Consider the following 14,219-nt stretch of genomic DNA (forward strand, 5'->3'; position numbering starts at 1 on the left):
ACAACTTTGAAAATGTATTTGATATTGAAGAATGAGAGGGGACACACAGCAGTGCTTATACCAGCGAGTAAGCTCTTTGCTCTCGTAGGGAATCAGAACCCAACACATCGAACATTTATGATGAGTCCAATCCCTGGAGTTTTTCTGATTTTCAACACTTCAGTCAGTTTGAAGTGACCGCGTGACTGCTAAGAAATAACAGTTGTTGTCTTCATAGCGGTTGCAATTAATATTGATGTCACAACTCATTTCGGCATCTTAACATAGGACAATAAATCACGCAAGTCATGAAAGTTGCATGGATAAAATCGATCACATTTTACAGTTTAAAGCTATAAGGGGACGTGGATGTAATGTTTCGGCATGTAAGTCGCTCTGCTTCTACACATACGTCTTGTTGCGGAGGGTCCATCAAAGGAAAACCTTCATTACCTGCATTTCTAACACTAAAAAGATGTCTACAGCAAGACTGATTCAGCTACCCCCCCCCCCCAAGATTTCGGCCGCTGACCGCGCGATCGCGACGAAAGATTGGCACGTGCATAACCAACAACGTAATCTACAAAATTTATTCCGCAATTAATCAAATTTATTTTTGATTAATTGATTATGATTATATATGCAGGAAATGAAAGAATGGCTGTAAATCTGTAAATAAAGGTCCAAAAATGCTAATTCTTGACCTAGATACTCTTTTTAGGATTCTTAATTATTGAATGTACATCAAAAAAGTTGCGGTATCGAAATTTTTTCTGATGCATTTTATTGTTTCTGAGATTTCTTTTGTAGCCTATTTCCTTGGGGTTTTTTTTACTTTTTGTTTTTCATTTTTTTTTTAATGGAAATTGTCGGCGACACTATTTCGATCATAAACAACACGAAATTCATTGATTTGAATCATCAGTAAAAGTAAAATGATTATACATTTATGAGTTTTGGCTAAAAACAGACTTTGCATGGGATTTGTACATGAAATCACGTTTTTGAGCAATTTCGGGTCTGCCATACACTTACAAGATATTGCACAACTTCGGAACCGCGTACCTGGGCGTCGCGAATTTGGTCTCAAAAGTTGCGCGAGACTTAAAAGAAAAAAAGTCATGAAATGCCGCAGCCCGAAATCTTTACTTTACGGCTTTATGGAAAATGTCGGGGGGGGGGGGGGGGGCTCAATCACCCTCTCTTTGTCTATCTTTTTTTCTTCTTTATTGAGATTCAACTGCACCACAAAAAGTTGATAGTCAAAATACGACGGAGGAATCCTAGTAGATAAAACAAAACAAACAAACCTGCATTAGCCGGGGTCTTGAAACTGAGGCTAATCGTTTTCTTGCCGCTGGACATGCCGACTTTCTCCGAAGCAAGGAGTTGACCGTTGATTATGTCTCTCATCATCACCCACCAACCGACATTTCTCTTTTTTGGGTAGTTGGGAGCATGAACTATGTTCTGTACAGTGACAGAATTAAGAAAGACGGCAACATAAAAGTACATCATTTACACGGAATTAAAGAAACAGACTACATGTATACGAATTCAGCATTCCAAAAATTACAAATTGAAAAGATAAGTTCCATTATGTGGAATTCATCGATTTTAATTTACAGTCAGTGATGGGGCAACGATTGGCAATTACAATACATGAATACATTATGTACAAAATAAATCACTGTGCCATAGTAACAAAGAAATAATTATATTCATTTAATTTGGAGATACTTGAGCACAAATGTCTGAATTTTCTCAGCAGAAAACTTATTATTGTGCAGCGTTTAAATGACGGAATAAGGACACCTTTTTCTTGGAACAACTTCAGAGTTGCCACTTTGCCGATTTATGTTCAGGTAAAACACTCTACTGTTCCAGTAATGACGTGCAAACACACACGGGGCGTTATTTGTTTTGTTGCCGCATTATACTTCGTCTAATCGGAGAAGTTTGCGTTTTTCAATTTTATTACTTTGTTTTAAAACGAATGTAAAAATCAAACAGAGAGCTAGCGGCCAAATTCAAACTATTTAAGTATCTACATGAACAAGACAACTCTAATTGCAACTGTTTGACAAATTGTCCTACATCGACGTAAATACGCATCGCATTAATCAGTGTGTAGTCGTATAGCCATGATAAAAATCATGGGCATACATACTCGGGCAGGATTCAAACCTACAACCTCCTGAACACCCGACAGGCGTCTTACCAATTCTCTAGAAGCTTCTGCCCGACAGTCACGTTTGGTTATAATTGTTACGACATGCGAGCGGGAACTTAGCATTTATTCTATTCAAATTAATCAAATTCTTGGGTCAAGTTGTTTCTATGGCAACTTACTGACAGATTGCCTAACATCGACTTCAACTTTTCAAACATTTCAAGACAAAGTTTTCAAGCATCTCAACTCACATTTCCCATCTGATGGTCTTTAGTGAGGGTCACATCCAGCCAGTACTCACGATTCGGCGATACATTGCCAAAATACTGCTTCGCTTTGGGTTTGAAAGAAATAAGGGGAAAACAGAGTAAATCGAGTGGAATATGTACCTCCAATAAAATCCTCTGAATAACTATTTTTTCCTATCGCAGATGAATACAGTTGTAGTGAGCATAAAATAATATCTTTAGAGAGAAAGTTTCAAAATCGTGTTTTTTAATCTATATTCTCTTGCTGAACAAGGTTAGCTTTACAATGACAAATGGGTATTTCCAATTTTGCTTCTGACGCCATGTCTACTAACTGTAAAGCTGCTTGTTTCTCTTTTTCTTCTTTCCCTTCGTCTTCTCCTTCTTCTTTTCTTTTCTTCCATGATTTGTTTATCATAGTCCCACCAGGGATTGCTAATATCACTTCTTTTTATCATTCTTCACCAAGACTCACTATGTATGTACAGAGTTAACGGATGCTTCGAACTGACCGGCCTGGTGCAAGTAAGTAACGGACTCTAAATCTTGGCCAAACTTTCTTGTGCCTTGTAACACACGTCATTCACTTCTTTCAATCGTATCTCCATAGCTCGCATTTGTTTCATTGATTTATTGGTTTCTTTGATAGAGTAATTCACAAAATTTCCAAGCTATGCTTCTCTTGTGAATTCCTCTTTTCTATATAGAGTTACAAAATAAAATAATAGTATTGCTTATCACAGTGTTTATCTATCTTAAAACAAAGTTGATATTGTATCCATGTTTTTGTTGAAACCTATGTGATTTAGAATATTATGTACTCATGTAACCGTTATGTATATTGCTTCGTATTACTTTTTGTGAAAATAAAATCATTTGAATTTTAATTGAATTGAATTGAATACTTGTGTACAAAGTAACCAAGAACAGAACAGGCCAATCATATGAACCAGGGTCAGGGATTCATCATAATGATATGGAAGGTTTCTAAAGGCTAATGCACAGACTTCTACATGCAAATGAGTTTATATTAATACTGTGATCGAATATGGTACATAATCATTATTTTTTTCTGTTCAACTTGTTCTGTGTTGTACAACTGCCCACATACTGTATTTTGACAGAGCTTTTGCTCTGCTGCTACACCCGATTAATATGTAGGGACAATTGGGGGACGATTATATTGATAGGCATTTAAAAAAGATACTACTATCCTGGAATAGAGACGATGATTATACGAATAATAGGAATAATACGAAACGGCCTTGTTTTAAACACCTGAATGAATAAAGTAAATTCTCCCATATCATGTATACATGCTAAACATTATGTACTTACGTAGATTACATATCCGCGGGAATCCTGTCAGAGAACCATCATGTGGGCGTGGCCGTAGCTTCAGGTCAACCTGTACTACCGGTAGCTTCTCGAGGACGTTCCACATCTGTGTTTATTGTACGGTGTTTGTTTTCAACATGAGTTCGAATATGACTTGAAATACACATCGTTATATGATATACCTACCGATAAAAAAAAATTACAAACTAAAAAAAAAAAATTTCCCTTTGAAAAATTTTCAGAGAAAAGGGACCAAAATAGTCATTCATTCAAAGTTCATAAAATAATCATTGTTATCATATTATCAAAACCACAATTATTCTATCGAAGGTAATTATTTTATGAAATGTATGTAATTTTGAATCTATTGTTTTAAGGCGTTTTTTTTTTAAATAAATATGATACTTTATAAATCATGAGACGATTCACCTCAGAGCTCAGCTTCCGTATAAATTAATTGCTTTGTAAAGGCCCTACGATGTTCTTCCTTTACCAAGGGCAATTTAGAAATACAAGATATGCTCTTTGTATATGTATGTCTGTGTTAGCCAGCTTTTACATGTACATGTAGCATGTATTCATTTCTCATATTCCAACGTATCAGGGCAATTAACCTTTAGGTTCAGGATTAGGATTAGTGCTAGGGTCAGGAGAAGGGTCTAGGGTTATTGCCCTAGACCCGACGATCAAAGTTTCAAAATTTACCCAGCGCCAGGAGGATGTTAAAATTGCGGAAACGATGGCAGAGCAGGCCGTGACTTTGGCACCTTTGGCATAAATTTAAAACTTCGTCTAGTGATTTGAGTCATGATAAAAACGCACCCTTTGCCATTCATGGGTTGTGGTCTCCATCAAAAGGTATTGAAAATCTCGAAAAACTTACTTTTTTATCTCAAAATATTTCTGATGGAAAAAAAAAGTATTTTCATCTATGTTTAAACACATTTTGGGTCAAAGGCAAAACATTATTTCCAAGAAACCTGAACTATTTTTGTCAAAACAGTGCAAAATACTGAAAAAAAAATCTGATTGGCAACTCTGTGATTACTTGAACAAAACACACAAAGTTGGATTTCAACTGGTTTACCTCTTCAATCTGGCTTTGGTGCAGCTTTCCCTTAAGCATGGCGTGGAGGGCGCTCTTGTCACCATTGCAGACCGAAATCAGTTCTTGCACGTTCTTGATCTCTCTTTTGCCGCTATCAATCAAACGGGTTAAAATGTGACAGAGGTGCTGACCAAGGGAATCTATTCAGATCTCATTACACAAGCATCATTGCATCTCAGAATATTACGTGACCTTGATCATGAGCTAGCCTGGTCGACTACAATTCGACCCGCCGAAGTATAGGCCAACGAATAGGTGTATATTTTGTCAAATCGGCAACTTAAGAAATTCAGGCAATGGTCATGTGTACAAGTCGTAGTAAAAAAAAAAAAAAAAAATCGCATTTACAGACACGCAAGAAAGAAAGTCTCCTTGCAAATAACCTAGTTGATCCAACTCAATCGAGTATTTTGTTATTACAAAAAGTTAAATGACATATCGATCGTAACTTTTTTGAATTACATAAATGATAAGATCAATGTTACGTTTAATCTTTATGAAACAGGCCCAAGATGTGTCAAGAAAGGGAAAAACCAGAGGTCATTCGCACCATGGGTTTATGAAAGAGGAAAGCAAAGTTGGCTTGACATGAGGCAAGGTGAGAAGAGAATTCTCGCTACTCCACTGGGCCTGGACGACAGCTTGGGTGAGGTACATAACATTCATGGCCGTCTGATACCATTTCCACAGGTCTGCCATTTCCACCAGTGCCTGTAGGTAAGCGAGAAGTAGAAATATTAGACATTTATTTGGATTGCATATTTATGTAAGATCAAATGCAAGTTTTGCATATTTTTTTTTTTAAATATTGACGAGGAATTACACGAAATAGAAATTCTGAGGAATGTGGTATAAATCTCCCAATATGTGAATAACAACAGCTCAATTCTGTTCAATTCAATTCAATACAACAGTCTATTTATTTCAATAAAATTCAAAAGAAATACATGATAAAAGGTGGTACAAGTGTCAATTTGACTTTCATCCAGCTGGGAAGGACGGATCATTTAATACAATGTAAAATGTATGGACGAATGGTATTATACCAACAAAAAAAAAGGAAAAGAAAGAGGAACAAATCACCCTTTGCCATGGTAACAAAAAAAAAGAAGAAGAAGTAACCATAACGATTGAAAAGAGTGTTCCACCAAAAAAAAAAAAAAAAAGCAAGCTTGTAGGATGCAATGTGGTAACTGAAAAGAAAACCACAGCAACACCAATGTACTAATAGGATGTATTTACGTTACATCTAGGTAATCTATGTACCATTGTACATTTTGTCATTGATGCTGGTAATAGAAGTATACTACCAACAATACTTGCGAATTCATAGACTACCTCTAATTTACCAATGATTTAATAACTCCATCTACCCTGCTGTTGGCGGAAAGTATCTCGCTGAAATGTGATATTTCACAGATCACTCATCCCCCTCTGGAGTTTAAATTTCTCAAGCTCAAGCAGTATGTACTCCCGCTAAAAATGCATTTCGATTTCGCTTAAATGAATACAAACTAGAAATGTCGCTATGGCGACTGGTATGCCTCCGCCATAATGCATGGTTCTCCTAATAGGTCTCTCGTACAATGTCTGGACAATGTGGGAAGACAGTTTCACATACTTGGCAAAATATTGAAAAGACAGGTTTGTCACAAATGTGTGAATGTTCGCTTTCCTTCAACTAGGTTTGCTATATTGTCTTGATACCGTGCAGGTACGTGTATTTTGGGATTTGAGGATTTTTACTTGACTTTTGACATTTCTATAAATTTATGCGTTGAGTAATTTTCAAGGTATGGAGAAAAAAGTGTAATTTCAGTATTAAGTAGTAAATTATTTGCATTTTAGCCTGGACTTTGACCCTATATGACCCTTAAATTCCCAGCAGAATCACTGTCAGATAGAACACACATTAATACTTCCTATGTACTAATTTTCATGACGATACCTTGAGTCACTTCAAGATATGAAGGAAGAAGTGAAACTTAGCTCTTCCAATTGAGCTGTGACCTTTTCACCTTTGACCTTTTGGCAAGAATCTTCCCAGAGAATCTCTATTGGGTAATACATGTATGTATACATCAAGTTTGAAGATAAATCCTGCTGGCATTGTATAAGGGAAATAGTGAAATTTTGAGGGGTTGACCTTGACCTTTGACCCCTGACCCCCATATTCCCTAGATAATCACTGCCAATCAGTTACATGTATATGTACCAAGTTCCATGAAGATATACTTTGAACCACTGGATAGATATACAGAAAAAGTGAAATTTTAACATCTTCATGTGACCTTTGACCTTTGACCTTTGATCTCATGACCGAACACTCTCTCTGGGGAATCTTTATGCGGTAGTATATTTATACACTAAGTTTCAAGAAAATACCTTCAGGCATTGCATAGATACTGTATGGGGGATATAGTGAAATTTGGAGCATTTGAACTTGACCTTTTGACCTTTGACCTTGAGCATGGGCACCCAAAAGTTGATAATCACAACTTCGTCCACTCATACATATACATGCCAAGTTTCATTAGGATTTCTCAAACGGTTTTTTAGTTTGATTAAAAATTGTTTACGGACGGAAGGACAGAAGGATGGATGGACGGACGGACGGACAACCCGAAAACATATAATGCCTCCGGCGACACTTCGTGGCGGAGGCGTGAAAATACATGATAAAGCAGAGGCAGCAATGTGAAGGTAATTGCGTGCGTCCCACTAACCACTAAGCTGAAGGTTCGGTCAGGCTCATGACGTTGTAGCGATCCATACCAATTTGTGTTCATTTTAAAAACCTCCAAGTTTTGAAGGTGATTCAGGTTGGAGGATGTCCAGTTTAGGCGATGTTTCTGGTTGAAGTGTATGTCAACATTTTCTTGACATCACTTCATTTTAATGAAAAGGGTACGATCAGACTCTTAGTCCCTGTCAGAAATATTCTGCCTGCTCTGGCGTTTGTGATTGGCTAAGTACGAAAACACTTGTAAACTGCTTTCGGCAAAGGCAGATGTCACAATTTATATTCCAAAAGCTACACCAACAAATTCTACTCCCGCCCCGCCCCCTTTCTCATCACCATCACGCCATACATGCCATACAACATGAGCTACGTCCACTAATTCTCCTTTCTTCTCATCATTACGCCATTCCCTCCGAAACAAAGATAGGTCCCTACTGATCAAGGAGATGCCCTGATTACTGAAACAAATTGAAACAGGTGAAAGAGTGTGGTCATTATTACCTTTAGAATCCTATCGGTATGCCCCAGCACACTCTTCGTGTCCCCGTCGTATTCGGTGCACGGCAGGGTGAGCCGCGCAATGTGCGCCTGAAGAAGGAGATTAGCCTTGGTGTGGGGACTTGTGAAGTCCGCATTGGGCCCGCTGAATGGGTAACGCACTTTCATCGACAACGTCCTGATACCGTACATTGAAGTCAATAGAAAAAAAAAATCCATTGATGGATAAAGACAACAATGGCATCTTGACATACACTCTTAAGTTGGTTAAGATGAAGAACAATATCTTTGTGAAATCGACCGAGTAGGCCTAAAAATTAGAACTGTCTCAGAGTGCTTCTACATATTAATGAAACAGATAACTTAACTTTTGTTATATTCCCAGAATGTCGTAACCACACTTTCTGAATGTCCTATTTCGGGATGTTGTAGTCATGTAAAATCCTTTGTACAGTAGGACTCGACCTGCTATGTACATCTTCCCTGTACATCTTCCCTGTATTGTTCACGCTCCACAGAGTAAAGGCAACCGTACAAAATCGCCGAACAGCTAGTTGTCGACCGATCAAGATTTTGAAGAATTTCGGGATTTTGGTCGCCAGTGATCTTACCCCTTTCATAAACTCAATAATGCGGATAATATCCGCAACATTTAAAATCGGAGCGGGGGCATAATAATGCGCTTTTTTTCGACCCTTCTATTATCCGCATAATAGCAGCATCGGGACCAGATTTGGAGTTTATGAACGCAAACCCAAATAATGCGGATAATTGCCGGGGTGCGGTCAAACGTTACCTGTCTTTCCCGCAGGAGGGACGTGTGCAGTCACCATGACGATTGTCCGCCTTTTTCAGGACGGGCGCTCGTAAAAATAATGCGCATTATTTTCAGAGTTTGTGAACGCATTTTTTATTGAAATGTCCGCATTATTCTTATGCGGATAATTGGAGGGTGAGTTTATGAAAGGGGTGCTACACCCCTTTGATAAACTCATAGGTGGCTGGAGATCGGCTACCAGCCTTGGCATCATGTGACCAGGGTCTAACGTGTTGATGTGCATTGTTCTTATACGTACATAATAGTCCTAGGTAATTTTGTGTACCTGTTCATGTTGTCCTCGCCAAAACGTACCAGCATCGACGCGCACTCGACTGAATTCTGCAGAGGACACGTGAAGAAAATAATTTCAACTACTGACAACATAAATGCATACAACCAAAAGCATTACATTGAATCTCCCGGGGTAGCTAGACTACAGCTATGCCAGAAATGACATCTTTCTGTTGTAGGACTGTAACATGGGCTCTACAATACGAAAACGTGTACCTGTTTGGGATAGAAATTTCCTCTTGAACAACTCCAACAATAAAAATCGACAAATTAATTAGGCCTACACGCAAATAAAAACTCATCCTTCAAATTATTCAAGTTTATATTCTATGATCAGATTTGTAGATGTCTTAACAACACGGGTTCAACATAGATGACCGTACATAATTAAACGCAAAGCACTGCAGCTGTGTGTATGTTGATATTTGGTAGTGCTCATTAGGGTGATGAATTATGTTGTACGTTTATTGGATTTCCAATTTCTCTTCCTTATAAACCAGACTTTTAAGAGAGAATGAAAGAGGAAGAGAAAGAGAAAGAGAGAGAGAGCAACAACCAAATTCAATATTTACCGATATGATGGTAAGAATGTCGCCTATTAACCGGGGGGCCAAAAGCGAAAAACAGAGGTCGAGTTGCACTCTCTCTACAAACTAAGTAGACCATGCTTATTTTCAAGTTTTTATTGTAACAAACAACATTCCACTGGTCTACCTCAAAAAATTTGTTGCGAAAGCCTCCAAATCCAAGATGGCGTCCAAGATGGCCGCCATATTTACTGAATTTGTTATTTAAATGATAGAATTCGAAAGAAACATTAGATTTCAACAAATGAGATGTCATATGAAAGAGAATAAAATTATCTACAAGTTGATACCATTTTCGTGGGTTATTGTTATAACTGGATTGAGATTTTAAGGAAAAAACACTCATTTTTTGATATTTTTCTGAAAAAAGGAAAATCATGAAAATGCTTGATTCAGCATAAATCAAAGAAAGACTGAAGGATTATCTTGAAACGTTTCAAGAATTTTGTTTGACATATAATTAATATTTGGAGAAAATTAGAAGACAGTACCACTTTCGGTTCAGGAGTTATAATGTCTCAAACTTGAAAACTCACTACGTAAAAATGGCCACTTTAGTTGTGACCAAGACCTTGTTGGTCATAAAAATGTCTGCGCGCGCCAAGACTACTACACGCACCACTGGCACTGGCGCTTGTAGCAGTGCCAGTGGTGCGCGTAGTAGTCTTGGCAAATCCAGACTTTTTCTTTGACAAACAAGGGTTTTGTGCCTGCAAACTAACTTTTCATACCAAGTGGTAGCTCAGGTGATACTGATCGCTATTATTTCAAAGTAGATTGTTCTGAAGCAGATGAGATGAAGCAAAAAAAAAAAAAAAAACACATTTCAAATAGAGGTAATAGCTTGAAACTTGGCACCAATCTTGTTGTAAATAGTTTAAGACAGAATTTAGATCAACCGCTGGAAAAAAAAAATCAAGATGACAGCCATCAAAGTTGACATAGTGTATTGCGCCAAATTAAATGTATCATTTCGATTTTGATACAATTTTGTCTGTTGCGCTATCTTAAACCGTCTTAAGTTTTTATGGACATATTTTTAAAACCAGTGATATTCTACTCTCCGAAAAAAAAAACCCCAAATCGAGTGGAAGTTTTTAATTTTGATGTGAGGACTGAATAACAGAAAACGGTGAATTCAGAGTGAAATTGGAGTGACTTTTGAGTGAAAATGTTCATTTTCACTCATTTTAGAGTGACCTTAGGCAGGGCCTCTCACTAACTTTTATTTTTGGTGGCCCAAAGGCAAATATCCGACCTTTTTCGTTGGCCCGATCAGGCCACCAAATTCTTCATTTCTGACATTTAGTGTTGGCCCGACGTGCGTTTTTGGTGGCCCTGGGCCACCGGACCACCGTTAGTGTCGAGCCCTGCCTTAGGGATCACTCGTCACTCTTCGAGTGATCCACGAGGTCACTCTAAAATGAATGAAAATGAACATTTTCACTCTCGAGAGATCCTTATGTCTAATATGGGAAAGCATCTAGACATACCAATGGCATAAGTTCAGATCAATTGTGACACTATAACCCACATGAAATCAGCCTAAAAACAATGTAAGAAAATCTGATAACAGTAAATACAGTTTCAGCATGCTTATTTGTAAATGTGAATATACAGCACAAATAATAAATTTGGACAATTTTATTCGAACAATATACTGAAAAGTAATTTCGCACAAGACATTTAAGAGCAAAGTTGAGAAATTGCTGCCATGGCGGATTTGTTTTGTTTTGTTTTGTTTTGTTTTGTTTTGTTTTGTTTTGTTTGTTTTTTTTTTGGGGGGGGGGGTTCGGATCAGAAGGGCTTTCAAAGACATCTGCGGATCAGACATTATTACACATATACCATCATCATTCACGTTTCTACAACAGCAGAGTAACATACAAGTAAAAAAGCATATCTTTGATACAGAAGCATTTCTTTTTTTTATCAAAGATTACCCAAACACTGGAATGAGCTCCACCCCCCCCCCCCCCAAAAAAAAGACCCTCAATATGGTTTACACTAGTACAATATCGTTCGGATGTACAGAAACATGTAATAGACAGCAATATAAGAAGATTAAAAAATATATCAAATTATAAGTTACAGTGTATAAGTTGAGATTTAACTTTTATGTACGCAACACACTAAAGGTATTGTTTACCATTGGGAGAAATATCACATTCGATTTATATGTGCAGGTTAGTTGTATCACAAAACATTCTACCATGTAAAAATGATAAAGCCTAAACCATACGGAGATAACACCATTTCTTTTCAAGAAACCATAATCATGATAACTGTTAACAATTTAGTATATAAAACAACATTCTTATCAGATCTATTTAGTATATCTAACAATATTTAGCATTAATTATACTGATTTAAGTTTGTACATTAGTTGTTCTATCCCTAAGTCACAGTTTAGAGCTAGTTTGAGACATTATAAGTAAAGCTGGGTTTTTGTTTTACGTGCACTAATAGTAGATAATGCCTTGAATGACAACCTTGATTAATTACCGCCATCTTGAATTTTGTGTGGATACTATGTTTATCGCTAAATATTACACATTGGCAAAATTTGTGTCAAATTCCAAGCTCCTATCTCTTTTGGAAAATACTTCCTGTTCAATCTTATCTGCCTCAGAACAATCTACTATGATGAAATGCCACAGTATAGCGACACCTATATACCACTTGGCATGAAAAGTTAGTTTGCAGGTACTTGCAAGTCACTAAATCATAACAATATTGCATGTGACCATGTAAACACATTGTATGCAAAATTTATAATGCATAAATATAATATTTTCAAGTTTTAGATTTTAACTTGTCAACAGTGTATGATATTGCCTATAATTCCAGAAATAATGTCTCAATCTCAGTAAATCTCAAGCTCAATCGCAGGTTTCAAAACAATTCTTCAGTTTTTCTTTGATAAATATCAAATCATGCATTTTTACATTTCTTCCTTTTTTCAAAACAATATAAAAATATGTATTCCCTCCCCCCCCCCCCCAAAAAAAAGAGAAGCAAACACCCCCCCCCCCAATTTATCACAATACACAGCTAAAGTGGTATCAACTTTTATGAAGTTTTGCTCTCCTTCATATGACATCAAATTTGTTGCAATCCAATGTCTCTATCAAATTTCATGTTTGAAATGTTAAATTCAATAAAAATGGCGGCCCTATTGGACCGCATCTGTACTTTGGAGGTTTTTGCAACAAATCTATTGAGGTGTGCTTACGGAACATTGCTTAGTATACTTAATTATTATATGTATGATCTTGTTTATAGAGAGAGTGGAACTCGAAAAATAAGCACGATCTTGGATTTGACCCTCTGTGACGTCTTTGGGAACAGATGCGTGCAAATATATATTATGTAAAATTGGATTTCAAGTTTGAGACATTATAACTCCTGATCCAAATACAATACTGACCCCTAATTTTCTCCAAATATTGATTATATCATGGGAAAGATGTCAATTTCTGCATGGTTTTCATAAACATTTTTAATTTTATTTGTTTTTAACTTTTTAGAGAAATATTCATGGTGCATTCTGAAAAATGTCTCCATAAAAACCTAAGATGGTTTGAAATACCATTAAAATGTTCAGAATATATAAAAACCATATAAATAGACAGCAAAACAGACAAAATTGTATCAAAATCAAAATGATACATTTACTTTGGCGCAATACACTATGTCAGCTCTGATGGCCTGCAATATTGAATTTTTTGAGTGATTGGTCCAAATTTTGTTTTAAACTTTCTATAGCAAGGTTAGTGTTTGAAGCTTCTACCTCTATTTGAAAGATATTTTGTGCTTCATCTCATCTGCTTCAGAACAATCTACTTTGAAATAATAGCAATCAGCGTCACCTGAGCTACCACTTGGTATGAAAAGTTAGTTTGCAGGCACAAACCCTTGTTTGTCAAAGAAAAAGTCTGCGTTTGCCAAGACTACTACACGCACCACTGGCACTGCTACAAGCGCCAGTGCCAGTGGTGCGTGTAGTAGTCTTTGCGCGCGCAGGCTTTTTTCACAACCAACAAGGTCTTGTCACAACTAAAGTGGCCATTTTTGCGTAGTGAGTTTTCAAGTTTGAGACATTATTACTCCTGAACCAAAGATGGTACTGACCCCTAATTTTCTCCAAATATTAATTATATGTCAAACAAAATTTTTGAAACGTTTCAAGATAATCCTTCCGTCTTTCTTTTATTTATGCTGAATCAAGCATTTTTATGATTTTCCTTTTTTCAGAAAAATATCAAAAAATGAGTGTTTTTTCCTTAAAATCTCAATCCAATGATCACAATAACCCACAAAAATGGTATCAACTTGTAGATAATTTTATTCTCTTTCATATGACATCAAATTTGTTGAAGTTTGATGTTTCAATCAAATTCTATCATGCAAATAACAAATTCAGTAAATATG

The sequence above is a fragment of the Diadema setosum genome, chromosome 19 (assembly GCF_964275005.1).
Source record: "Diadema setosum chromosome 19, eeDiaSeto1, whole genome shotgun sequence".
Classification (NCBI taxonomy): Eukaryota; Metazoa; Echinodermata; class Echinoidea; order Diadematoida; family Diadematidae; genus Diadema; species Diadema setosum.